Raw genomic sequence first — 27524 nt, 5'->3', positions numbered from 1 at the left:
AAATTCAGTGCAGACTACCACAGTAGCCCAAGACATGGGATCCTTCTTGTTTTAGGCAGCTATCCCCAAAGACCTCTTTATCAACCAAGGAGCACCATTTGTATTCAGAATAATGGCACAAATATGCCATCCATTATGAATTAAGCAAAAGCCTCCATATATCATTTGCAGACAGACTGCTTAGAGAAACAATATAACACTCAAGTCATTGTTGCAAAAGTCCTTCCAGGTTCATGGAAACAACAGGGCAGGAAGCTGCTGTTAGGTTTGTAAGCTGTTCGCAGTCATTTCCAGGATTCTGCCAGGTTTTCACCATTTGAACTTCTGTTTACTTGACAGTTCTGAAGTCTCTCTAAGATATGAAACTCAAATTTTGGGAAGACCAAGACAATGACGTGATGACATTTATTGAATTTGCCTTTCTATTGAGAACCTTAATAACCTTTGTAACCACACGAATAAGCCAAGTGTGAATTACAACATAAATATTAACTATACAGCAAATTGGGATTTTCAATTAGATTTTGCTCTTGTTTACCTCTGTGTAGAGTATATTACTGGCATGTCTGCAGGATGTTTACAAAATCCTACATATGATTACCTCCGTTATCTGCAATATAAAACATCCTCAGAAATGTAGAACACAAAAACTTCACAAGAAAATCCTGTAAAGAGGTAGGAATAGCCTGTAGACGCTTTAACTGATTCAGATATTTTGGTCATGTGATATGAAATGATAACTCAGAGGCGTAGAGCATCCTTTCCTTCAAGTTTCACCCAATTGCACTGTTTCCATAATAGAATGTTTAACAGTAAGCCGACAAATAGTCTTCCATAATTTAACCTATAGTACTTGTCCAAAAACCTAAGGGAATTATTCACGTCTTTCTCAAGGTTAACTCAGTCACTCAGTTCCGGACATACCCCAATCCCAGAGTGGATGAGATGGTAGACCTGTAGGTTAATGCTCTTATCTCACCAGCGTGGAACACCAAAGGATGCTTGCAGTTTTCACCACCCGCCTCTGACAAAGAAGAAAATAGCCTTTTACAGTCCATCCGACTTGTATCAGTTCAAGGCCCTCTAGTTTGAAGTACACGGGGCACAAACCAAATTTCTTCTATTTTTAACTGCTATATTTATTTGGTCTCACAGCTTATAGTTCCATGTTTTGCACAAAACATAGTAATTACATCAACATAAACTTTTCAATTCATATATATATACAAATATTTCTGCCATATATAACACATCATCGAGAAGCAAAGATCTAGAGTGTAGAAAAATAAATGTATCACCCATGTCTTAGAGTCTTTTCCTCCACTGTGGACTGGTCTTTTGCTGAAGAAACCTCGCATTAAATGAGAAAATTGAATTGTTTTTGACATATAGTTAAGGAAATTGTCATAAGCTTCCTTTTGTTACATATGTCTTGAATAGTTGCCATATCCCTTCAAATTTGTGTAGCTTGTCATTTACCAATGCTGTGATTCTCTCCATGGTGCTGATGTTTCATATTTTTACCCACCTCTACCCATTCAGGATGTAGCCGGTCCTTTCCAAAATTAGCTACTTTTAACTTAACTGCCAACAATAGGTAGGATATCAGTTTGCCTAAATATATCCTTTTGAGGTATATCTGGTCCTCGTACGGGGCTCTAAATAACATTATGGTAGGGTCTAGCTGTAAGTCAACTCCCGTTATCTTATTGATTCTAGTTAATACTGTATTCACAAGCCATATTTCAACGCACTTATGGACCTTTAATGGAGCCTACTTAAGAAATCCCCCCCCATTTTTTTTTTAAGAGAAGCAAACAGGGAGATATCAGTACAGTCATAAATACATTATGCCACTTTTGTGAAACTTGACATTCAGTTGACCACAAATACAAGGGAAGGTAGGTACACAGTAGAAAAAACACATCACTGTGGAATTTGTCTAGCACAACATTTGTAATACTTTGACATATTACACCAGGCAATCTGATATTAAAAGAGAGGACGAAGGTTCCTGAACACAACTGTTAGTAAGGAGCATTGGCGGCAGTGGTCGGAGATCTTGCGGTTGCAGGCACAATTATGTCTCTGGACGGTCGGTAAGGGGAGGGAGCTCATGATCGTAGATAAATTAGAAGAGGCTCCTAAATGTCTACTGGGCGGAAGGTTGGCAGCATTAGTTTTCCAGTTGCTCCTGCCAGTATGCAGCGTCTTGCAGCCAGGACTCGCCTTTCGGTGCAAGTTTCCTCCCCCAATGCTTGGCTATCTGATGCTTGGCCAGGAGCAAGAGCATGGCTGTGAGGCGCTATTGGACTTGGCCCTTTTTGCAGGGTCATCCCTGGAATTTTTGCCTTCCTCCTAGTCTTTTTACTGACCTGGTGTTGGTGGTTTTAGGACTCTGGGCACTTTAGCACTGTTGTCCAGTGTAAAGTGTGTGTGCTGTCTGTGGTAAGAAGCTGTGCGTGGTTGACCATATCGAATGCCGCTGACAGATCTGATAGGACCAGGTCGCTCGACTTTTTGTTGTCGGCCATGAGCCTAAGTTCGTCCAGCACTGACAGCATCACCAGTTCTTGGCTGTGGTGGGCCCTAAAGCCAGCCTGCCGCACCTAGAGTAGCTGTTGATACTCAATAAACAATGAAAGTGTTTTGAGGACATGTTGTTCCACTACTTTCGCCAGGAAAGGGATCTGGGAGATTGGCCTATAGTTCTTAAGATTAGCTACATCTGCCCTTGGTTTTTTCAGTAGGGGGATGACCCTGGCTTCCTTCAGGTTGGCGGACATACAACCTGTCTCCAGAGAGCGATTAAGTAGATCAAGGATCTCCCTCTCTATCCCAGGAAGGGCCATTCAAAATACTTTTGGAGGGCAGGGGTCCGCTGGTGAGCCTGATTTGACTCAGTTCATCAGGAGTGACAGGGAGGCTATGTCTAAACAAGGTAGAGAGGTGAGTTGCTTGCCAGGGATGCGGGGGGCTAGATCCCGTTCCAGGGGGCACTGGCTAATTGGAGTGTTGTCAATATCTGCTAGAATATTTCTGACTTTATGGAGGAAGAAGGCCTGAAACTTGTTACAGTCTGCCGGCTTGGGTGTTTATTTCTGCTCTGATTTCTGGCTGAGTTCTTTCAGGATTCTGAAACTTTCTTTCTGTTTATTTGCGGCATCCGTAATTCATGCCTCATAGTATTCAGCCTTCCTAGTCATGATGGCTTTTTTATATGTGGCTAACATGCTTTTGTAGCTAGCGAGCGCAGCTGGGTCGTATGATTTGCGCCGTAGCCTCTCAGATTGGTAGAGCGTTTGCTTTCTTCCCTCAGGTCCTTATTGAACCAGGGGGCCCATTTACCCTTGTTCCTAACTCTTTCCCTGCGGGCAGGTGCCACCTGATCTATGGCTTCTCGTAAGATGCCGGTAAGGGCCTCACTCTCCTGGTCGAGGTTGCCTTTCACGTAATTTTTAGGTGGGATACTAAGCAAGGTACCCACTAGTTTGCCTGCCGCGATTTTGTTCCAGCCTTGCACCACTCTTCACTCTGGGGTGGTTGCGCCGGTTGGCTGGCCAGCAGAACCTAGCAGTTGATTAGTCAGTGGTCTGACCAGGCGCATGGGCTAATGTCCATTAGGCTGGCCAGCGGCTGAGTGGACCAAATGAGGTCAAGGATGTGTCCCTTCACGTGGGTTGAGAGTCAACCAGCTGATGAAGCCCCATCGAGCTCATGGCTTCCTCAAACTGACTGGCAAGCGACTCTCTTGGTGCTTTGTCCCAGTGGTAATTGAAATGGTAATCCATTTCCAGTGGTTTCAGTCAGAACAATACTAGAACGAATTCAAATTGTGCTTTACTTTTGAACATGGAAACCGCAAATGTATCCTACGGGGGTAGTGCCACTCATTATAATTGACACTAGTCCTTCCTGGATTTGAATGGGCTCCAATTTTCCGGAGGACAATTTAGTACAGACAATTCCAAATGTAAACAATATTTTAAGTCACCATTATCCCCACTGTGAGAGTGAAGACATGGTGAAAGGATGCTTCTTTCCAGGAATATGATATTGAATGGCACTTACTAAAAGTCCAGAAAACAGAAATGAAAAGATGCTTGCATAAAGGAAAGGAGAAGAGGTTTACATGGGGTCCAAGAGCAATGCTACCGGTTCCTATTCCTCTTTGACAGATTGTACTTGGAAACACTTTCACAGTTTCCTGGCTATCCAAACTGCAGTGCAGAAGGGCCCACTGACACCTTTTTCATCTTAGGGTAAAATCTTCTTTTTTCAAGGAAAATTAATTCTTACAAGGAATAATGTTTTCCATATCAACAAAATCTAAACAATTAGTTGTACCCCAACCCTTCAGATAACCTGCGTGCAAGAGGTAGTCTGGCTTGGAAACAAAGATTTCTACTTTAAAGATTTTTTTTTCCTGAAATATTTTCGACAATGCAATGTTCAATCAAATAACCCAGCACAAGTATTTAAAACACATTTACAACCTCTTTATCAGATGCTCTATGCAAGGGTGGGTAATAAACACATTTTCGTAATAGTGCATTACACTACCCTAGGTAGTCACTCCTTTAAATTCAGTGCAGACTACCACAGTAGCCCAAGACATGGGATCCTTCTTGTTTTAGGCAGCTATCCCCAAAGACCTCTTTATCAACCAAGGAGCACCATTTGTATTCAGAATAATGGCACAAACATGCCATCCATTATGAAATAAGCAAAAGCCTCCATATATCATTTGCAGACGGACTGCTTAGAGAAACAATATAACGCTCAAATCATTGTTGCAAAAGTCCTTCCAAGTTCATGGAAACAACAGGGCAGGAAGCTGCTGTTAGGTTTGTAAGCTGTTCGCAGTCATTTCCAGGATTCTGCCAGGTTTTCACCATTTGAACTTCTGTTTACTTGACAGTTCTGAAGTCTCTCTAAGATATGAAACTCAAATTTTGGGAAGACCAAGACAATGACGTGATGACATTTATTGAATTTGCCTTTCTATTGAGAACCTTAATAACCTTTGTAACCACACGAATAAGCAAAGTGTGAATTACAACATAAATATTAACTATACAGAAAATTGGGGTTTTCAATTAGCATTTTGCTCTTGTTTACCTCTGTGTAGAGTATATTACTGGCATGTCTGCAGGATGTTTACAAAATCCTACATATGATTACCTCCGTTATCTGCAATATAAAACATCCTCAGAAATGTAGAACACAAAAACTTCACAAGAAAATCCTGTAAAGAGGTAGGAATAGCCTGTAGACGCTTTAACTGATTCAGATATTTTGGTCATGTGATATGAAATGATAACTCAGAGGCGTAGAGCATCCTTTCCTTCAAGTTTCACCCAATTGCACTGTTTCCATAATAGAATGTTTAACAGTAAGCCGACAAATAGTCTTCCATAATTTAACCTATAGTACTTGTCCAAAAACCTAAGGGAATTATTCACGTCTTTCTCAAGGTTAACTCAGTCACTCAGTTCCGGACATACCCCAATCCCAGAGTGGATGAGATGGTAGACCTGTAGGTTAATGCTCTTATCTCACCAGCGTGGAACACCAAAGGATGCTTGCAGTTTTCACCACCCGCCTCTGACAAAGAAGAAAATAGCCTTTTACAGTCCATCCGACTTGTATCAGTTCAAGGCCCTCTAATTTGAAGTACACGGGGCACAAACCAAATTTCTTCTATTTTTAACTGCTATATTTATTTGGTCTCACAGCTTATAGTTCCATGTTTTGCACAAAACATAGTAATTACATCAACATAAACTTTTCAATTCATATATATATATACAAATATTTCTGCCATATATAACACATCATCGAGAAGCAAAGATCTAGAGTGTAGAAAAATAAATGTATCACCCATGTCTTAGAGTCTTTTCCTCCACTGTGGACTGGTCTTTTGCTGAAGAAACCTCGCATTAAATGAGAAAATTGAATTGTTTTTGACATATAGTTAAGGAAATTGTCATAAGCTTCCTTTTGTTACATATGTCTTGAATAGTTGCCATATCCCTTCAAATTTGTGTAGCTTGTCATTTACCATTGCTGTGATTCTCTCCATGGTGCTGATGTTTCATATTTTTACCCACCTCTACCCATTCAGGATGTAGCCGGTCCTTTCCAAAATTAGCTACTTTTAACTTAACTGCCAACAATAGGTAGGATATCAGTTTGCCTAAATATATCCTTTTGAGGTATATCTGGTCCTCGTACGGGGCTCTAAATAACATTATGGTAGGGTCTAGCTGTAAGTCAACTCCCGTTATCTTATTGATTCTAGTTAATACTGTATTCACAAGCCATATTTCAACGCACTTATGGACCTTTAGTGGAGCCTACTTAAGAAATCCCCCCCCATTTTTTTTTAAGAGAAGCAAACAGGGAGATATCAGTACAGTCATAAATACATTATGCCACTTTTGTGAAACTTGACATTCAGTTGACCACAAATACAAGGGAAGGTAGGTACACAGTAGAAAAAACACATCACTGTGGAATTTGTCTAGCACAACATTTGTAATACTTTGACATATTACACCAGGCAATCTGATATTAAAAGAGAGGACGAAGGTTCCTGAACACAACTGTTAGTAAGGAGCATTGGCGGCAGTGGTCGGAGATCTTGCGGTTGCAGGCACAATTATGTCTCTGGACGGTCGGTAAGGGGAGGGAGCTCATGATCGTAGATAAATTAGAAGAGGCTTCTAAATGTCTACTGGGCGGAAGGTTGGCAGCATTAGTTTTCCAGTTGCTCCTGCCAGTATGCAGCGTCTTGCAGCCAGGACTCGCCTTTCGGTGCAAGTTTCCTCCCCCAATGCTTGGCTATCTGATGCTTGGCCAGGAGCAAGAGCATGGCCGTGAGGCGCTATTGGACTTGGCCCTTTTTGCAGGGTCATCCCTGGAATTTTTGCCTTCCTCCTAGTCTTTTTACTGACCTGGTGTTTGTGGTTTTAGGACTCTGGGCACTTTAGCACTGTTGTCCAGTGTAAAGTGTGTGTGCTGTCTGTGGTAAGAAGCTGTGCGTGGTTGACCATATCGAATGCCGCTGACAGATCTAATAGGACCAGGTCGCTCGACTTTTTTTGTCGGCCATGAGCCTAAGTTCGTCCAGCACTGACAGCATCACCAGTTCTTGGCTGTGGTGGGCCCTAAAGCCAGCCTGCCACACCTAGAGTAGCTGTTGATACTCAATAAACAATGAAAGTGTTTTGAGGACACGTTGTTCCACAACTTTCGCCAGGAAAGGGATCTGGGAGATGGGCCTATAGTTCTTAAGATTAGCTACATCTGCCCTTGGTTTTTTCAGTAGGGGGATGACCCTGGCTTCCTTCAGGTTGGCAGGCATACAACCTGTCTCCAGAGAGTGATTAAGTAGATCAAGGATCTCCCTCTCTATCCCAGGAATGGCCATTCAAAATACTTTTGGAGGGCAGGGGTCCGCTGGTGAGCCTGATTTGACCAGGTTCATCAGGAGTGACAGGGAGGCTATGTCTAAACAAGGTAGAGAGGTGAGTTGCTTGCCAGGGATGCGGGGGGCTGGATCCCGTTCCAGGGGGCACTGGCTAATTGGAATGTTGTCTGCTAGAATTTTCTGACTTTATGGAGGAAGAAGGCCTGAAACTTGTTACAGTCTGCCGGCTTGGGTGTTTATTTCTGCTCTGATTTCTGGCTGAGTTCTTTCAGGATTCTGAAACTTTCTTTCTGTTTATTTGCGGCATCCGTAATTCTTCCCTCATAGTATTCAGCCTTCCTAGTCATGATGGCTTTTTTATATGTGGCTAACATGCTTTTGTAGCTAGCGAGCGCAGCTGGGTCGTATGATTTGCGCCGTAGCCTCTCAGATTGGTAGAGCGTTTGCTTTCTTCCCTCAGGTCCTTATTGAACCAGGGGGCCCATTTACCCTTGTTCCTAACTCTTTCCCTGCGGGCAGGTGCCACCTGATCTATGGCTTCTCGTAAGATGCCGGTAAGGGCCTCACTCTCCTGGTCGAGGTTGCCTTTCACGTAATTTTTAGGTGGGATACTAAGCAAGGTACCCACTAGTTTGCCTGCCGCGATTTTGTTCCAGCCTTGCACCACTCTAAACTCTGGGGTGGTTGCGCCGGTTGGCTGGCCAGCAGAACCTAGCAGTTGCTTAGTCAGTGGTCTGACCAGGCGCATGGGCTAATGTCCATTAGGCTGGCCAGCGGCTGAGTGGACCAAATGAGGTCAAGGATGTGTCCCTTCAGGTGGGTTGAGAGTCAACCAGCTGATGAAGCCCCATCGAGCTCATGGCTTCCTCAAACTGACTGGCAAGCGACTCTCTTGGTGCTTTGTCCCAGTGGTAATTGAAATGGTAATCCATTTCCAGTGGTTTCAGTCAGAACAATACTAGAACGAATTCAAATTGTGCTTTACTTTTGAACATGGAAACCGCAAATGTATCCTACGGGGGTAGTGCCACTCATTATAATTGACACTAGTCCTTCCTGGATTTGAATGGGCTCCAATTTTCCGGAGGACAATTTAGTACAGACAATTCCAAATGTAAACAATATTTTAAGTCACCATTATCCCCACTGTGAGAGTGAAGACAAGGTGAAAGAATGCTGCTTTCCAGGAATATGATATTGAATGGCACTTACTAAAAGTCCAGAAAACAGAAATGAAAAGATGCTTGTATAAAGGAAAGGAGAAGAGGTTTACATGGGGTCCAAGAGCAATGCTACCGGTTCCTATTCCTCTTTGACAGATTGTACTTGGAAACACTTTCACAGTTTCCTGGCTATCCAAACTGCAATGCAGAAGGGCCCACTGACACCTTTTTCATCTTAGGGTAAAATCTTCTTTTTTCAAGGAAAATTAATTCTTACAAGGAATAATGTTTTCCATATCAACAAAATCTAAACAATTAGTTGTACCCCAACCCTTCAGATAACCTGCGTGCAAGAGGTAGTCTGGTTTGGAAACAAAGATTTCTACTTTAAAGATTTTTTTTTCCTGAAATATTTTCGACAATGCAATGTTCAATCAAATAACCCAGCACAAGTATTTAAAACACATTTACAACCTCTTTATCAGATGCTCTATGCAAGGGTGGGTAATAAACACATTTTCGTAATAGTGCATTACACTACCCTAGGTAGTCACTCCTTTAAATTCAGTGCAGACTACCACAGTAGCCCAAGACATGGGATCCTTCTTGTTTTAGGCAGCTATCCCCAAAGACCTCTTTATCAACCAAGGAGCACCATTTGTATTCAGAATAATGGCACAAATATGCCATCCATTATGAAATAAGCAAAAGCCTCCATATATCATTTGCAGACGGACTGCTTAGAGAAACAATATAACGCTCAAGTCATTGTTGCAAAAGTCCTTCCAGGTTCATGGAAACAACAGGGCAGGAAGCTGCTGTTAGGTTTGTAAGCTGTTCGCAGTCATTTCCAGGATTCTGCCAGGTTTTCACCATTTGAACTTCTGTTTACTTGACAGTTCTGAAGTCTCTCTAAGATATGAAACTCAAATTTTTGGAAGACCAAGACAATGACGATAAGACATTTATTGAATTTGCCTTTCTATTGAGAACCTTAATAACCTTTGTAACCACACGAATAAGCAAAGTGTGAATTACAACATAAATATTAACTATACAGAAAATTGGGATTTTCAATTAGTATTTTGCTGTTGTTTACCTCTGTGTAGAGTATATTACTGGCATGTCGGCAGGATGTTTACAAAATCCTACATATGATTATCTCCGTTATCTGCAATATAAAACATCCTCAGAAATGTAGAACACAAAAACTTCACAAGAAAATCCTGTAAAGAGGTAGGAATAGCCTGTAGACGCTTTAACTGATTCAGATATTTTGGTCATGTGATATGAAATGATAACTCAGAGGCGTAGAGCATCCTTTCCTTCAAGTTTCACCCAATTGCCCTGTTTCCATAATAGAATGTTTAACAGTAAGCCGACAAATAGCCTTCCATAATTTAACCTATAGTACTTGTCCAAAAACCTAAGGGAATTATTCACGTCTTTCTCAAGGTTAACTCAGTCACTCAGTTCCTGACATACCCCAATCCCAGAGTGGATGAGATGGTAGACCTGTAGGTTAATGCTCTTATCTCACCAGCGTGGAACACCAAAGGATGCTTGCAGTTTTCACCACCCGCCTCTGACAAAGAAAAAAATAGCCTTTTACAGTCCATCCGACTTGTATCAGTTCAAGGCCCTCTAGTTTGAAGTACACGGGGCACAAACCAAATTTCTTCTATTTTTAACTGCTATATTTATTTGGTCTCACAGCTTATAGTTCCATGTTTTGCACAAAACATAGTAATTACATCAACATAAACTTTTCAATTCATATATATATATACAAATATTTCTGCCATATATAACACATCATCGAGAAGCAAAGATCTAGAGTGTAGAAAAATAAATGTATCACCCATGTCTTAGAGTCTTTTCCTCCACTGTGGACTGTTCTTTTGCTGAAGAAACCTCGCATTAAATGAGAAAATTGAATTGTTTTTGACATATAGTTAAGGAAATTGTCATAAGCTTCCTTTTGTTACATATGTCTTGAATAGTTGCCATATCCTTTCAAATTTGTGTAGCTTGTCATTTACCAATGCTGTGATTCTCTCCATGGTTCTGATGTTTCATATTTTTACCCACCTCTACCCATTCAGGATGTAGCCGGCCCTTTCCAAAATTAGCTACTTTTAACATAACTGCCGACAATAGGTAGGATACCAGTTTGCCTAAATATATCCTTTTGAGGTATATCTGGTCCTCGTACGGGGCTCTAAATAACATTATGGTAGGGTCTAGCTGTAAGTCAACTCCCGTTATCTTATTGATTCTAGTTAATACTGTATTCACAAGCCATATTTCAACGCACTTATGGACCTTTAGTGGAGCCTACTTAAGAAATCCCCCCCCCCCCCCCCATTTTTTTTCTGTAGAGCTGCAGACAGGGAGATTTCAGTACAGTCATAAATACATTATTCCACTTTTGTGAAACTTGACATTCAGTTGACCACAAATACAAGGGAAGGTAGGTACACAGTAGAAAAAACACATCACTGTGGAATTTGTCTAGCACAACATTTGTAATACTTTGACAAATTACACCAAGCAATCTGATATTAAAAGAGAGGACGAAGGTTCCTGAACACAACTGTTAGTAAGGAGCACTGGCGGCAGTGGTCGGAGATCTTGCGGTTGCAGGCACAATTATGTCTCTGGACGGTCGGTAAGGGGAGGGAGCTCATGATCGTAGATAAATTAGAAGAGGCTCCTAAATGTCTACTGGGCGGAAGGTTGGCAGCATTAGTTTTCCAGTTGCTCCTGCCAGTATGCAGCGTCTTGCAGCCAGGACTCGCCTTTCGGTGCAAGTTTCCTCCCCCAATGCTTGGCTATCTGATGCTTGGCCAGGAGCAAGAGCATGGCCGTGAGGCGCTATTGGACTTGGCCCTTTTTGCAGGGTCATCCCTGGAATTTTTGCCTTCCTCCTAGTCTTTTTACTGACCTGGTGTTGGTGGTTTTAGGACTCTGGGCACTTTAGCACTGTTGTCCAGTGTAAAGTGTGTGTGCTGTCTGTGGTAAGCATGGTAAGATTGGTCTACACCTGTTTGGCATATTTAATTTACCTGTCATTCCCTCGTAAAGTGGTATAACAGAGACCCAGGGCCAGTAAATTAAATGCTACTGGTGAGCTTGCAGCACTGATTGCGCCACCCACCAAAGTAGCATTTCAAACCTGTCTCAGGCCTCTGTGATTGCAGGGCCTGTGCGCTCAGTTTACTGCCGCTGTGACGTGGCACATAAAGTGGGTGCCACATCTGTGACTCCCCTTTTTTTTACATATCAGTCACCCCTAAGGTAGGCCCTAGCTAGCTCTATGGGCAGGGTGCATTGTAGGTAAAAGGTAGTACATGTACCTTAAATGTGTGACATGTCCTGGTAGTGACAATCAGCCATTTTGTTTTTTCACTGCTGTGAGGCTGCGCTCTCATAGGAATGCATTGGGGATTCCCTGATAAGTGTTTTAGTGGTAATTTCTAATGTGAGAGGAGCAGCGTGGTTAAGTTTGGTATGTTTGGAATAGTAATAATAAATGCTGCGTGATGGTGTACGCAGATTTATTATCACTATTTTAGAAATGCCACTTTTAGAAGTTAGCATTTCTGTGTGCTATGTGTCTTTGTGCCTTCCTCATGTGTATTGCATGTCTGGCTCTGGAGTGACAGGGGTTGGTGAAGTGTGTGGCTCCATAGGGGCTTGGTGAGTCAGCGCTAGGCTGAATAGGCATATCTGCATTTGGAGTAGTGGGAGGAGTAGCCCCTGACCCTGAATAGGTCGGTGCCTGCCTTGTACAATGCTGGCTCCTCCCCCCTGTGGTGTATCTGGGGCCAGTACCGATTCTGACAATGAGAGTCAGTGTTCAGCGAATATGAAACACCTCGGAACCGGAATGCTGCTCAAAGTGGTCCACCTCCTGACATCTCCAACTCTATGGTTATATACAAATACATAGAGTAGTGAAGTGGTCAAGCAAGGGATAGGAAATAGGGAAGGGAACGGCAGGGAATTGGAAGCTGTGAAAGGAAACATAACACAATAGTGAATAGGGTATACAACACAGTCTACTCTCTTTGAGTCTCGCTAAGAACATGGAAAGCTATATACCTTCAAACGTATAATCACCATCTCCTAGGTGAATGTCCTTCTGGACTAAACCATCTCCATTCGTTTCTTCCTGTATGTTTCTGCTAAAGTAAGAATACGAAGCATCACCTCTATAATCCTGTCTCGTTCATGCATACCAATCACTCCAACTCTAAGGTAGTAAAGTAATCACACATCGTACATACCACATGCTGGAAATGAAATAACAAGAATTAATCCCAAATTGGTTGTTTCAATAAAGCATTACTGCAGGGTCCCGAACAACCAGACCATAGCCCAATACAAGAACCAGTAATCCCAAGAAATCTTCACGTTCACAATGAACGCTAATCCAAATGACACGGAGGAAACAGAAATGTCTTAAGGCAAAAACAAACGTGAAAACAATATCCAACCTAAGGTTATGTCACCAGTAGGTAAAGAACTATGCTGAATATCCTTCCCAATTACCAAGTTGAAATGGTCACTAGGAATTGCCACCCAGCACTCCTCAGGAAAGGCAGCCTGCTGCCCAGTTTCTGGCCCGCCTACCCATAACTCTAAGCAGAATCCTCGAGGTGGATCCCGTAGCAGCCAATGCGGGCGGTGATGCCGAAAACCGGAAGTGAATTACGCACGCCGGTTACGTGCGTTTCCTTCCTGAAATACCCATGCGCCCATCCAAGCATCATGGGATATATGTAGTTTCTTTTCCGTCCGTTACGATATGGTAGGTGCCTAAGCCCACTGCGCCTGACAATGAGGGTGTTTGTGGCATGTAAACAAAGGTTGGAGTACCCCCCAGAACCGGTTTGGACTGGGCCTTGGCCTGTGCCAGTGGGAGAGAACAAAGACAAACCTGGTATAAATATTGGGGCTGTGACCCCATGTCTGTGTGCTTTTTGGGTGCTTACTTGGAGCAGTGTGCCTGCTTGGACTGCTGGGCCCAGGAGGAACCGCCACGAGGAATTGCCCATCTGCTGGAGGGCCTGTGAGCTGGCCTGCCTGGGCCTAGCTCTGCCCCTCTGGACCCTAGGGGGTGATCTGCCGCAAGTGCGTGGTGAGCACTTTGTCTTCCTTGCCCTTCGAGTCAAATTCAAATTTATTTTATTTGATTTAGTTCTCTACTGAGAACAACAAATAATTCAATAAAACATTAAAATTACATTAAACACTGATGTTAATACAAATTTAAAAAAGTTTAAAAAAATGTAAACAGGTTATAGCATACAAATTCATTTGGGGGTGATTTGAGGATGGAAAACAAACTCAGTACATGTGTGGAATTACACTTTGTTTGAATTGGATTTAAAAATCGCTTTCTGGCGACTACTACTGTGGAAATGGGACAAACGAACAAAATGTGCATCAAGTCTTGAACTCCTCCTTTGCAAAGGTCACATAAGTTACTAGAATTATCATCATTTGTCCATTTACAAATTAAAGATTTAAGAGGGAGAATCCCAAACCGAAGTAAGATCATACAACGCCGGGCACCATGTCTTAAAGTAAAAGTAAGGTATTGTTGCCATTGTTTAAATACAATTGAATCAGCATAGACCTTGTAACATTGCAATTTTGTACAGTGCTGGAAGTCGAGATCATAAGATATCCTTAGAGTCAAATGTTTTAAGAAAAGTTTCAAATGTGCCGGGGTCCAAGTTCTCAACAGATCAACTGTACATTCGGACAACTTCAATGCAAACATTACATTTTGATAAAAGACATATTTTGAAGATCCTTCGTCAAAGATTTCCAGTTTTAGTAGAGCTCTTAAAGTACCTTGTTCAGCATGTAAAATGTTATATGCCCATCGAATAATACTAGTGATTCCTCTAGCGTATGTGCTGGTTAGAGAAAACTCAAGGCGCAGGGCCTGCACAGGTACAGCTTGAGACATTTTGGTTAATTTCCGAAGAATCTTACTTTCTTTGAGTTGTATTGGATGCCAATGATTTATTGGAATATGCTCAAGGACGTATGAAAGAACTGGAGGGATCTTGGTACTATAAACTTGTAAGAGGGTTGAGAAGTGCCTATGCCCAGTGGAAGAGTATAATCTTTGGAGTGCCCCTGCGTGAGCATCAGCTTTGTTAGCCAGGTGCTGGAGATGAGAGTGATTTTTTAAAGTTTGAGAAAAAATACGACCTAAATAGATATATTTGTTCACTATTTCTAACGACTGCCCTCCTAAGGTCCAGTTGTATTTGACATATCTTCGTCTTCCTCGAAAAATAACTATTTTTGTCTTTGTTATATTAGGAACCAATAAATTTTTGTCTGCATATGATGCAAGTGCGTGTAAGTTCCTTTGGAGGCCAAATGGAGTAAGATCAAAGATAATCACATCATCTGCATACAACAGAGTATGAATTTTGTGTTGTGATATTTTCGGCGGAAAATTAGGTATCTGCATAAAACAATCTGGGAGATCACTAAGGTAAAGGGAAAATAATAGAGGAGCTAGAAGACACCCTTGTCGTAGGCCATTTGATGTTTTAATTGGGGATGTGAGGCCCTTCTCTTTCCCCAATAATACTTGACACCAGGTTTCGGAATGGAGTGACACGATGATATATAATAAGTTATCCGGAATTCCCAGATTTTTTAACTTAGACCAAAGTGTTGGTCTGTCCACTCTGTCAAATGCTGTTGAAAAATCAACAAAGACAGAGTAGACGACCTGTGTTTTAGAAACCACATATTTATCAATTATTGTTTGTAACATCGCGATGTTATCAGTTACCGAATGTTTTTTGCGAAACCCAGCTTGGTTAAGTGGAATTGCTCCAGTTGAAAAGGCCCACTCCTTAAGATGGTCCAACACACAGGCCGTGAAGATCTTTCCTGTCGCATCTAGCAGTACGATCTGTCGGTAGTTGCCAGGGAACAATCAGGAGCCCTTCTTATAGATAGGGATAATTATACTTCCTTTCCAAGATTTGGGAATTTCGCTAGTGGTGAAGCTATGGGAAAAGAGGCGTGCTAAAAACAAGCTCCACTCCTTTGGATTCTTTTGGAGCACCTTTATTGGGATTTGATCTGGACCCATTGCTGCAGATGTTCTTTCATTTCTTATATGTAGTTCGATTAGAGATGGTGAAGGGGCGAGATCATCGAGATTAGTTACCTGGATCTTATCTGAAGGTTGTAACGTGATTTCTTTCCTCCAGTTTATTTTGTATACATTTTTAAAATACACTTCCCATTCCCTTGGGGGGACTTGTGAGGCTTGTAAAGGTTTTTTTGTGCCTGTTTCTTTTGCAATAAGAGTCCAGTATTCACGTATGTTTTTTTGTTTAGCCGCTATCTGAATATCCATCCATTTTCTATCCTGCTGCGCTTTTCTTTGCCTTTCTTTCGCCCTCCTTTTACGATTTAAAAGTATTTTAATTTCCTGTTGTCTGCTGTTAGAATAACATAGGAATTGTGCCCGAATTAATATGTTAAGCAATATTACATTTTTATCTGGGTTTTTGTTTTTGTAATTTCTTGATTGAGAGGTTCGAAGGTTAAATGATTCTTGCAGGAATTTCACCAATTTCTTTAAAACAACTTCAAAATTTGTTATTGGGTCTGTAGAATGTGTAGTATCGAATATTTGCATAAGTGCCTTTTCTATATTGTTATTATCGAATGCTCTCGTATTCCAAATAATTCGTCTTTGTACTTGATTCACGAGTGTAGGGCTTTGTGAATAGATGTTATAGCCCGCAGAGGCAGTCTTCACAATTAGGCCAGTTGTAAGATTAAGAATGGCATGATCACTTTCCTGGTTGAAAGTAATATTTAAGTGTTCTATCTTCCTAAATAAATCCTGGCTACATATCATGTAGTCTAGTATTGAGGAGTTAAATATTCCAGTTTGTGTACCTGTTGCCGGTATGTCTCCTTCTGTGTTACCATTTAAGACAACTCCATTGAAAGCTGATAATGAGGAAAGTATCAATTTCCCCCGTTTATCAGCTTTGATCCCTGGGGGAAAAACTGGTGTTGGAGTTAACTGGGCCTCATTGTGTACTTCTGATTCCCATTTCTCCAACAAGTCATTGGAAATGTTCCCGTTAAAGTCTCCCATTAGGAAGACTGACGGGAATCCTAAGGTTTCTATCACTTCTTCTAGTTCTTCAAATATTTGACACATAAGGAAGTCCAGCTTAGAGCCAGGCGGAATATATAAATTAAAAATAAGTAAATCCTTTGATATATCTGCTGGCTCATTCCGGCATTTAACCTTTATACATTGGCTGTATGGTGTTTTCATAGAGATGATTACCTGATCCCATAAGAAATCTTCGCTTAGAAGTAGTGCTAATCCACCCTTAGCGTGTCCCCGACTGACTGGTTCCCCTGGGATATCATATACAATATAATTATCTAGATGAAAAGTGGTAGTTGACCACTTTTCCTGGAGTGCCACGATCCCTGGGTCATCTTTCATAATTTTAATGAGTTTCTCCTGTGTTTTCCCTGCGATATTCCTTGAAGTAATACTCAGACCTTGGTTAAAAAGGAAGTAATTTTGCCCTTCCCTAGGATTTACCATTTAGGTTCTCTGCAATCCAGGACCAGTGCTTTTCATCTGTGTTGGTCTCCACTTTGGGGATGGAATTATTTCAGATCCTTCTTTCACCGTTCCTGATTGATATTGTTAGATTTTCATTTGTAATTGATTTCAGGTTAGTATGACCATTATGGCCTTGTAGGAGTGTGTAGTTTTTGATATCAATACTCTTTTTGGGATTAATCCAATTGTGGGATTCCTTATGGTCAACTGGTATGACATCATTTCCGTTTTTAAACAAGATTTCTCTTTCCTTTAGAATAATGCTCGGGATCCCCGGCGACCAAAACTCCACCACAGCTACCGTAATTTTGCATTTTAAGGGAAAGTGTACTAGTTTCATCTCTGCACTTGAGAACGAGTGTAACACATGAATCTTTTGTATGAGTTTTGTTATTCTCTCCCGGTTAAGAGGGTCATTCCCTGATGGGAATAGATCAGTGAACTCTAAGGTATGTAAGTGAGTCTGCTCTTCGCAAGGAGTCCAGAGTTTTTCTATCGTTTGTGTGGGCGCTAGGAAAGAGAAATTATTACGGCTTAAGGCAGTTGAAAAGCTAACTGCCAAAGGGTTTAATGCTTTGTTGGTTTCTTTTACATGTGTATCAATGTGCTCCGTTGTGTCTTGATTTGGATTATTTTCCAGAGGATTCTCCTGTTCAGATGAATGAGGTTCGGCAGATAATGAGTTTGGGAATTTTAACACTTGTAATTTTTGTTTCATGAATCTTCCTGATGTTCTTTTCTTCTGCCTTTTCTTTGTGTTCTTAATAATTCTCTTTTCCTTATTAGATGAGAGGGTATTCGAGGGAAGTAAGACTGAAGATGTAGACGGTTTTGACCTTTTTTTAATTTCAGTAGTAAAAGATTTTTTTGATTGATCTGCTGCGACTTTGGTAGTGATCTGATTAAAGATTGGATAGTAGGGTTTAACCTGGATTGAAACTTTATCATTGTCTAATTCCTTAAAGAGTTTATTAAGCGAGAATGTTTGAGTGATCTCAGACTTTTCCTGTGGTGCTTTACAGTTGTTCCTCCCAGTTTGGGTTGATGTTTGCTTTGTCTTTAATAAAGTTTCTTTAATTGGAAGAGTGTCCTTATGGTTAGGAAGATTGTCCTCAGTTTTTCCCATTCCTTTTTGCGGTGGTGACTGGCAAATACATTGCTTTTTCCTTTTTTCATCAACAAGATATTGCAGCATACCTATTTGTGTATACAACATCTGATCCGAGTTATCCATCATATTCCCCAAAAGGTTAAGAATTGATTCTAAAAAATTTTGAAGAGAAAATAAAGAATTTGATATCGGAGTAGACCCCTTTGGAGATTGTAAGTGCATGGTAGAAAGAAATTCTGGTGATAGGGTGAGATTCCCTAATGAAATTGGATTTGAGTTTTTTTGAGGGGTACTGTTTATAATTATCGAGTGGTCCTTCATCTCTCTAGGCGCTTGGTTCGCAAGAGAGACATTGATGTCCGGTAAAGTAAAATCAGTAGCAGGAATTTGTTGTAAGTTATGTTCTAAGGGGGGGGGGTGATGTTTTTACATGATCGTGCGATGGTTCGATAGTTACCTGATCTTCAGTGGTGGAATTGCTGATTTTTTGCCCTTTAAGGTTATTTTGAGCTTTACTAAGATCAGTCTGAGTCACTTCATTGGGGTTTCCGACCTGCAGTGCATTTCCTTGGTCGTTAGGTTCAATCCTTTGTGCATTATGATTTATTTTTGGAAAGAATGCCGTTATCTCAGGGGTCCCTGCCATATATCCTACATGGACTTTCTTGCATGCCTTTTTGCGTATGTCTTGCTGTGTTCCGATTCTTCTCGTAACAATTGTACGGGAACTTAATTTTTTGTAGGTCATTGTGGAGTAGATGATTACGATAGTTTACTTATAGGGAGTTTTGGGGGGGAAAAAAATTGCTACAGGACTGCTGTGCTGTGCTCCGCGAGGGCCCTCAGAGTTCACTCCTGCAGTCTCCCTTGGAGATACACTGAAGGCTCTGGCTCTAATTCAGATCATGGGAGTAAGGCAACTGCTGCACCTGGCGACGGACTTGTCAGACCCGTCAGACCCGGTCAATCGCTCAATCTCTCCGATGGCCAGTCACGAAGACAGATAGTTCTCTTTAGTCGGGTTTGATACGTTTAAAAGTACTTGGTGACTCCAGTGATGTTGATGGCTATTGGTGAAAGGGCGACTGGTGGCGCCTGGAGATAGTGCTAACTGGAGCGTCTAATCCACTCTAATGGCTGTCAATGGCCTCTGTCTGTGGCCAGTATCCGGCCCGTTGACTAGTGGTGAGGTAGGTGGGAATGGAGGAGCGGGTGGGTTTTTCCCCTCCGATCACAGGAGGGGGGGTGAGTAGATGAGGAGATAACAAAGAAGGGATCAGGAGCAGGGCACACTGGGGCACCACAGCCGCACCCAACCTAGTTGGGGCGCTTCTGCAGCGCACCCGGGCACAACACTTTGCAGCCTCCAATATCAGAGGCCACACTCCTGCCCCTGCTCTGGGCCCCAGCCCGTCTCCTGATGGGCGTGCTCCCCCCTTACCACAGGTTGCTGGGTCCGGCGTCTGCTGTCTTGTGTCCGGTAGGTATGGGTGCACTCCGTATCTCAGGCCTCAGTTCACAGCCTCGACTCACGGATTTCGCGGATTCGGAGATTCACGGCGTCCACGGTGTCCTCGGGCAGCGGCTGTGTCTACCGTCCGCTCGTTCGCTTACTCGCTCCTCCTTCTCACTTCTGGAAACCACCTTCGCCCTCCGTCCTCGCTCGCATCGAATCCCAGCGGGGACCTCAAAAATGCCCTTCGAGTCCTAGAAGTTGTCTCTTGCTTGCTGGTGCAGGGCGAGCGCTTCTGATCTCGTTTTGTCGGAGCCCCAGGTGTGGGCTCGCACCGCCACGGCGCGAGTAACGTGCCAGGAGTTTGAGTGCTTGAAAGCGCTATGTTGCGCAGCCCGCCCCATCGTGGAATTCTCTTGAGAAGGAATCCCGACAGGGGTGATCACTTCCTGAAGCCCCGGTGTCCCGGAAGTCAGGCGAACTACCTGGACGTGGGTGGAGCCTTGCCCGAGGAAACGGGAAGAAGCAGCATAAGACAGGAAGTCAGGCATCTTGTCCCTGAGTGTGGGCGAGGCTCCCGTGTATGGCCAGTAATCTGGTGAATGGTGCAATGTGTTTCTCGCCAGAAGTTAGCTACTGCGGGACACTCACAGGTTAAATGGAGAAAAGAGGCCTGCGGCGCTGAGCATCATACAACATGAACTTCTGCCCACAGGCCATGCTATGCAGCTGCACCGGTGTGTGGTACAGTCTATGTAGAAATTTTAAATGTATGAGTCGGAGTCTATAATTAGGCTAGAGGACCCCAATTTGTTCACAGCAATAGGTCCATTGCTCTTCCATGGGTGAGGGGGGGTCCAATTCTGCTGGCCAGTGTGTCAGAGCCATAGGGCTGCTGGCGGGTGCTTTGTCTTGCACGATAGCGCATAAGCGCGTGACTAGTCTCCGGAGGGGATGCGTTAGTCAGTATGTGTTAGAGGGCATGCAGTGTCGGAGGGGGTTCAGGAAATGTAGAGTATTGCGCTCGACAAGTAGCACAAATCTGATAATAAAGTAGTTTATCTGACATGATGGGATGCGGGGTTTCCTTCACAGTGAAAATCAACTAAGAAAGACACCTGCCTGGTTTATTTAGTTGTGGGCCTAGAGCAAAGGTCCCTGGATAAAGAAATCACTACCTGGAGCTGTATCGGCAAAATGTTTACATCATGAAATCACAACATTGTTACATAGAAAAATATATTTCTTTTTATTAATAGAGTTTTCAAAGGATTTTTTTTATACATATAAAAACATTAAATAATGAGAAAGGAAGGATATACAACGTATTTGTTATACAAAATATTTTACAATGTCCCACACATCACTATATTCATGCACACATACATTCATTCCATCAACAATCGCACTATCGTATAACGGTCCTGGTGGTAAGACTTCCAGATGAGATTATATAGGTGGTTTGCTCATATATCGTCCTGTTGGAAGATAGCGATAATATAGAGTGAAATATGCCGAAAGTTCAAACGCCAACGCGCATTTCGGTGTCAGACTCAAGACAGGGCCCCACCTTCATCAGGGCGTAGACCGGTAGATAGTGGGGGACATAAACCAAACTTTAAAACTAACTCCAGGAAGGTATGGATTTATGTATGCATCTTCACTAAATGGGCCTGTATATATTCAAGGAGTTATCTGGCCGCTTGTCCAATCCAGGCAGCTGGTTATAGCCTGAAGAGTTCTGTAAAGTATTAGACCCAAGGATCAGGTAGGGTTGGAAGCAGAAAACGATGCTAGTAAGAAATGGCTCAGGGCTGGGCAGATAGCTCTAGGATTTTCGGCAGGGTAGGGAATTAGTGCAATCCGGTTTCCACACATATATAGGTTATTCAAAAGAGGTGCCCCGCAGCGCGAGGCATTCGTCAAGATAGTAATTCTCGTATTCAAGGCAGCAGATAATTTCTAACGATAAAAGTTCCTCCATATGGCGACAGCCGATCGCAGGTCAGCGAAGCACCAAAGTCGTTCCTTCACAGTGAACAGGGGGAGAAATCGTCCTCCAGGGTATAGATTCTCGTACGTGTATAATCCCCGCCTATGCGCCTGCTTTCTTGCGCCGACATCTCCTTTAACCTATTTGGAGGGCATTATCATGTTCAATCTAAACTGACTAACACACTTTTCTCACCTGTGACAGGTGTTTCAAACTCAGACCAATATTCTAATCCTTAAAAGAGTCTGATTGATGCAACCAGTGTCTACTATCAAGTGTATCCCCTGTGGGGTGGTACCTTAAATCCCCATGGTTAGGTAAAGTTTCATGCTACTCAAATTTCTCCTTTTCTTATCTCCAAAAGCAAGTGGTTTTGTCCTTTTTAGGCCTTATTGGCTTCTGCACACCATTTATTCCTCAAGGCTGAACAAATGTATTGCAGAATATCAGTGATAATAGCACTGATAATAATTCTTTATTGTTTGGTTTAAAAAAAACATTTACAACTGAACATGCTAAAAATTGAATAATCAAGTTAACTATTATAAAAGTTTTAAAACAATTAATCAATAAGATAAAATTCAGTAATCATAAAAGTCTGGTAATTTCCAATACAATACATCACTCTGGATTTCATGTAGTTTCTGATTTAGATAAGTCGACTTTTAGTTCAGAATCACTACTCTGGCTAGATTGAAAGTTTGGCTTCAAGGAGTCTTGACGCTTTATGAACAAATTTCGCAAGCCCAATATTTAGCTTGATGTTAGCAGGGTTGAGGGCAGCCATTATTGCTTGGCGGCAGGAGCGTACACCCAACATAATACATTGGCCTCTCAGTAAGTGCCATCTGGCTTGAAGTAATGCTGGGCATGCACAAACAATATGTTCCATTGATTCAATATGATAACCGCACAGCCTGCATGCGATGCTACTGCCCGACCGGCGCCATACCGGGAGATTCTTCAAAAAGGGCCATTCTCCCATCCTCAAGGCTAAAAACTTACGTTTCCAATAAAGTGCATATGTGCTAGACAGGTAGGGCAACTGGACACCCACTTCGTAGTTGGCAATTACCGCCCAGGCATGTCCCCTCTTTGATAGTGTTGCCCTGTCTGAATGGAAGGACCACAACCTAACAGATTTCTTTATAACAGATTTTAACACCGATGGAGAGGGATTTGAGTCCCATAGATCCTTTACCCCTAACAGCTGTAAACTGTAATCCAAGAGTTGTCGGTGCTTTTGGCTTGTAGGCTTTTTCTGTATTTCCTGCCAGAGTCGGGCCTCCAATGAACCCACCCTGGCCTGGCGCAGTCTATGGCACAATTTAACAAAAGCACCTGCCTCCACGCCGAGATGATCTTGGAGTCCCAGTTCTAGTCTCACCTGGGCTGGCGATGCAGATTTTGGCAGCCGGAAGGCTCGTTTAAAGATTTTTGTGATTCATTTATTTATCAATGTACTGGTTGTGCCCTTGGTGATCTCGTGACCATATGTCAGTGAGTTAATTACTTTGGCTTTCATTACTTTCAGCATAGGTGTAAGGCTGGGACCTAATAGCTGGTTTGTCAGTTTTGCGGCGGCCACCTCTAATGAAAGTGCTTTTATTTGTAATGCTTCCTTATGCTTACCAAAGGAGCCACTTGCCTCCAAAAAGATACCCAGATATTTATAACTGGGAGTTGAGTCCAGCTTTGTTTTATTAAAATACCACCTTTCTGTTGTCCTTTTTTGCTTCCCAAAGGAAATTGTTTTGGTTTTTGACAAGTTAAGTTCTAGATGGTTTTTTGTCGAGTATGACAACAGTTCGTCCAATAACCTCTGTAGACCCACTTTTGTGTGGCTTAGTAACACCCGGTCGTCGGCATAAAGTAAGTTGGTAATGTGGGTCCCATCAAGTTTAGGAGGATGACAGTTTACACTATCAAGTGCTGGGGAAAGGTCCGATATGAATAGGTTAAATAGGAGTGGAGCCAGTACACATCCCTGTTTAACACCGGTTACAGTTTTGATCTTCCTGGAAACATGACGGCCTTCGCCCAGCTTGATTTTGATCCATGTTTCAGTATGGAGCTGAATTATTGCCTGTAGAAGAGACTGTGGTATTCCCCATGATTTTAATTTCTGCCATAACAGGCTTCTGGGCACACGGTCAAATGCTGCTTTGAAGTCTACGAAGCAGCAGTGCAGCTGTATGTGTTGGCATGCTGCTTTATCCATCAAAACTGTTAATGTTAGCAGATTGGTTATTGTCCCGGAGTTGGCTACGAAGCCCGTCTGATTGAAGGGGAGACGCGCAGTTGTTTTAGCCCAGGCCTGTAGCTCCTCTAGTAAGATGTTTGCAAAATACTTGGACTCCACGTCAAGAAGTGCAATCATTCGATAATTTTTTGGTTCGTTTTTCTTTCCGCCTTTGTAGATCGGGTGAATGATTGCTCCTCGCCAAGATTCTGGGACCGTGTTGTTTAGTCTGCAATAATAGAACAGCGGGGTCAAATAATCTGACCATAAATTAATGTCAGATTTAAACATTGCTTGGGGGAGGCCGTTCGGACCCGGGGCTCCATCAGCTCTTGCTTTCCTTATGTGATTTGAGATCTTATTTTTTAATGCTGCTGGCAACACCGTAGGCTCTGGTAGGATGTCATTCCGTTCCATAGGGTCCTTTTTTGTCGGGTCTTCTAATGGGGTGTTTTCGGGCCAAGCCCTCCTCTGGCTCTCTGGACCCGAGTAAAGGGACTTGAAGCTTACTGGGCTGGCGGAATCGAGACCAACTTTGTTGTCATGAGAGTCTCCAAAATGAAGAGATAAAAACTTGCTCCAATCTGCTTCACTGATGTTTGCACTGCCATGCCCAGTTACACTTTGATTACTCCTATGCACAAGGGACCAGAATTGCTTCGGATTAGGATTTTTACTTTCATGGATGAGCTTTAGCCAGAATTGATCCGAGGCCTTTAATTTTTCTTTTTGAATGGCGCTTCTGAAAGAATTAATTTCCTTGTGGCTTTTGAGATGAAAAATTGAGAGGTTTGGTTTCTCGGGCCCCTCTTTATAGGAAATTCATTGAGAAGAAGATTTATGAGAGAGGCCCAACCACTGACCACATGGGTATCTGAATCTCGAGATTGATGTAACAAGGCTCTACTTTTTTCCATCAAAAATGGAGCCATGGAACCTGACCACTTTAACCGCTTAAGGTCCTCTGAATGGCTACCTAAATGCGTGTGAGCCAATTCCTGGTGATATGAGTCGCCAGTGGATAATGTTATTATTTGAGCCCGATGATCACTATCTCCCTGTTGGGCAATTTGATAGCTCTTAATCCAAGGCAGTAATTCTCTGCTCCCTAATGTAAAGTCCAAAAACGAATGGGATCTGCCATTTGACCAGGTCCAAGCAGGCGGGATATCAAAAGAAAAACGCCCATTCAATAAAGTATATCCCAAGTTGTTGAACTGTGTTCCCACGTATTCCCCCAATGTTGATGATTTATTCCCAACGGGGATTACCTGAGGTAGAAAATGTGAGGGGGTTCTTGGAGGGTCCGGACATGTGTCATCTACATGGTTGGAAAATAGATTAGTGTTGAAATCACCCGAGATGATGCTTGGTGTACTTCCGTACTTGCTGATTAGGTCGCAAATGGAATTGATCAGACTATCCATTTTAGATTTTTTCTTAGTAGTGCCGGGGGGAATATAGACATTAAGAATCAACAACTGAGGATCGATGGTCGAGCTTCCCAGAGTTATTCCAGAAAGCCATTCCTCCGCGAATTCGATCTGTTTAACACTTGTTAATATTTTGGTTGATACATAAATCGAGAGACCGCCCTTGAGACGACCGAACTTGGACTGCCTGGAGGCGGGTGTCATAAACTCCAAAAAACCCACTATTGGGATACTTTCTCCTGCCCATGTTTCCTGTAAAAGGAGAACGTCATATTCTTTTAGAAAGTCCATTGTAGCTGGTGATTGTTTTTCCGGGCCAAATCCATTAATATTCCAAGAACATATTGTCAAGTTGTGATTAATAATGGGTCAATCGGTCTGATTTCGAGATAAAACCCCCGGTAGCCATGACCAGTCTGCGATGCCACTATTTCGCTGGTTATGTGCCGGCTCAGGGTTGCCTGTTGGCGAGCTACCTCTGGCTGACCTCAATACTGAATAGGGAGCTAAGATGGAACTTACAATGCATGCCTGATTCGTTTCAAATATTGAGGGGTAACAGGGAACACTCGGGGTTGTTATTATTATACCCCATGTTTTGAATTGGTCGATTTTAGTCAACACTAGATCCCGAATTGCGGACATTGACAGCGTTATTTGAGTGGCTTCGCCTGTATTGGATCCAGTACATGGAATAAATTCTATCGCAATTATATCCCTCGATTGAAGAATGATTTAAATCTGATAATGATTTGAAGAGTTTTAATATATTTCCTCGGTTGTGAATGTCTTGCGGGCCCCTTGAGATGAATTCTGGAGTACACAGCAATTTGGTGTTTTGGGTGCTGTTTTGGGGCTCACAAAGCTCGTTGGCCGTTGCTGGCTGTTTTTGCTTGGAATTTTCTTTGGAGAGCTTTCTTGACAATTCGGATATAATGGGTGAAAAAGAGGACTTTTCCTTGTGGTTTATATTTAAAGAATGTGGGGGGTGACTTTTGTTTATGGACTCCAAGCTGCGATGGTTTGCTAACTTTAAATCTCTTTTACAACCAGGATCTATAGCTATACTTTGTATACATGGTTTATTATTATTGGCACTGGTGAGGGGTTGAAATGAAGTAAATTCTTGAGTAGTAATTTGAGATGATGCGGGGCTCTGTTGAACAGCTCCCGAAACTAGGTACTTAAGTGATAGTTGTGTAGTGCCAGATTTTACTTGTGTTGGTGAATGAGAAGAAGATTCCAAAACTTGAGATGTCACTGGTTGCCTGTTAATCCAGGTTAGAAGATCTGTCTGTGTTAACGGCTGATTTGACGGAGGTTGAGGGCTTGTCCGTTCTCCTTTCGAAGAAAGTATTGGTGCTATTGATGGGGGATTTCCTAAGGGAGCTGCCTCATCCCTGAGGGAATTGCTCATATTTGAAGATGTTAGGCCTATTTTTAGTTTGATACGGCTTTTTCGTTGTCTTTTCTTTTCCCTTTTCGACAGGCGGTGTGATTTTTTGGGTGGTTTAATGGAAAGTGGTTCAGCAACTGCTGTATCGATTAGGTTAAGGGACTTTGGACTAGTGTGAACTTTCGGGCGAAGAGAATCCTGTGGCTGACTTAGAGCCTGAGTGGTGGGATCTTGCGACTTGGACTCCGAGGGTTTCTTTATTTCCGTTAAAACGGCTGAAAGAAATTGAGGTAGAGATGAGAGAGAATCTATTATGGGCGAACAGCAGCACACTGATTGCACCAGTTGTGTTTGGGCTTGGGCTTTTTTAATAAGAGCATTGAGCGCCTCCAGTTTTTGATCGATCCCAGCGGTGTACACTGCAAGCGTGTTTAGTAAGTGTACCTGCATGTCCATCTTATCTGAATGGTATGTTAAAACAGCTGACGTTGTTTGAAAGGTTTGTAATAGTTGAGACCATAGGTTGTTGAAGTTCGCCGTTGAGGATGTGTTTTGCCTATCCTGCTCTTTATGCACAGTATTGAAAAATGATAAGTCCAAAGAGGTGTTTATAATGTTAGTTTTTAGGTCTTCAGATATAGGAAC

The sequence above is a fragment of the Triturus cristatus genome, chromosome 1_2 (assembly GCF_964204655.1).
Source record: "Triturus cristatus chromosome 1_2, aTriCri1.1, whole genome shotgun sequence".
NCBI lineage: Eukaryota > Metazoa > Chordata > Amphibia > Caudata > Salamandridae > Triturus > Triturus cristatus.
This window is presented reverse-complemented; position numbering follows the sequence as displayed.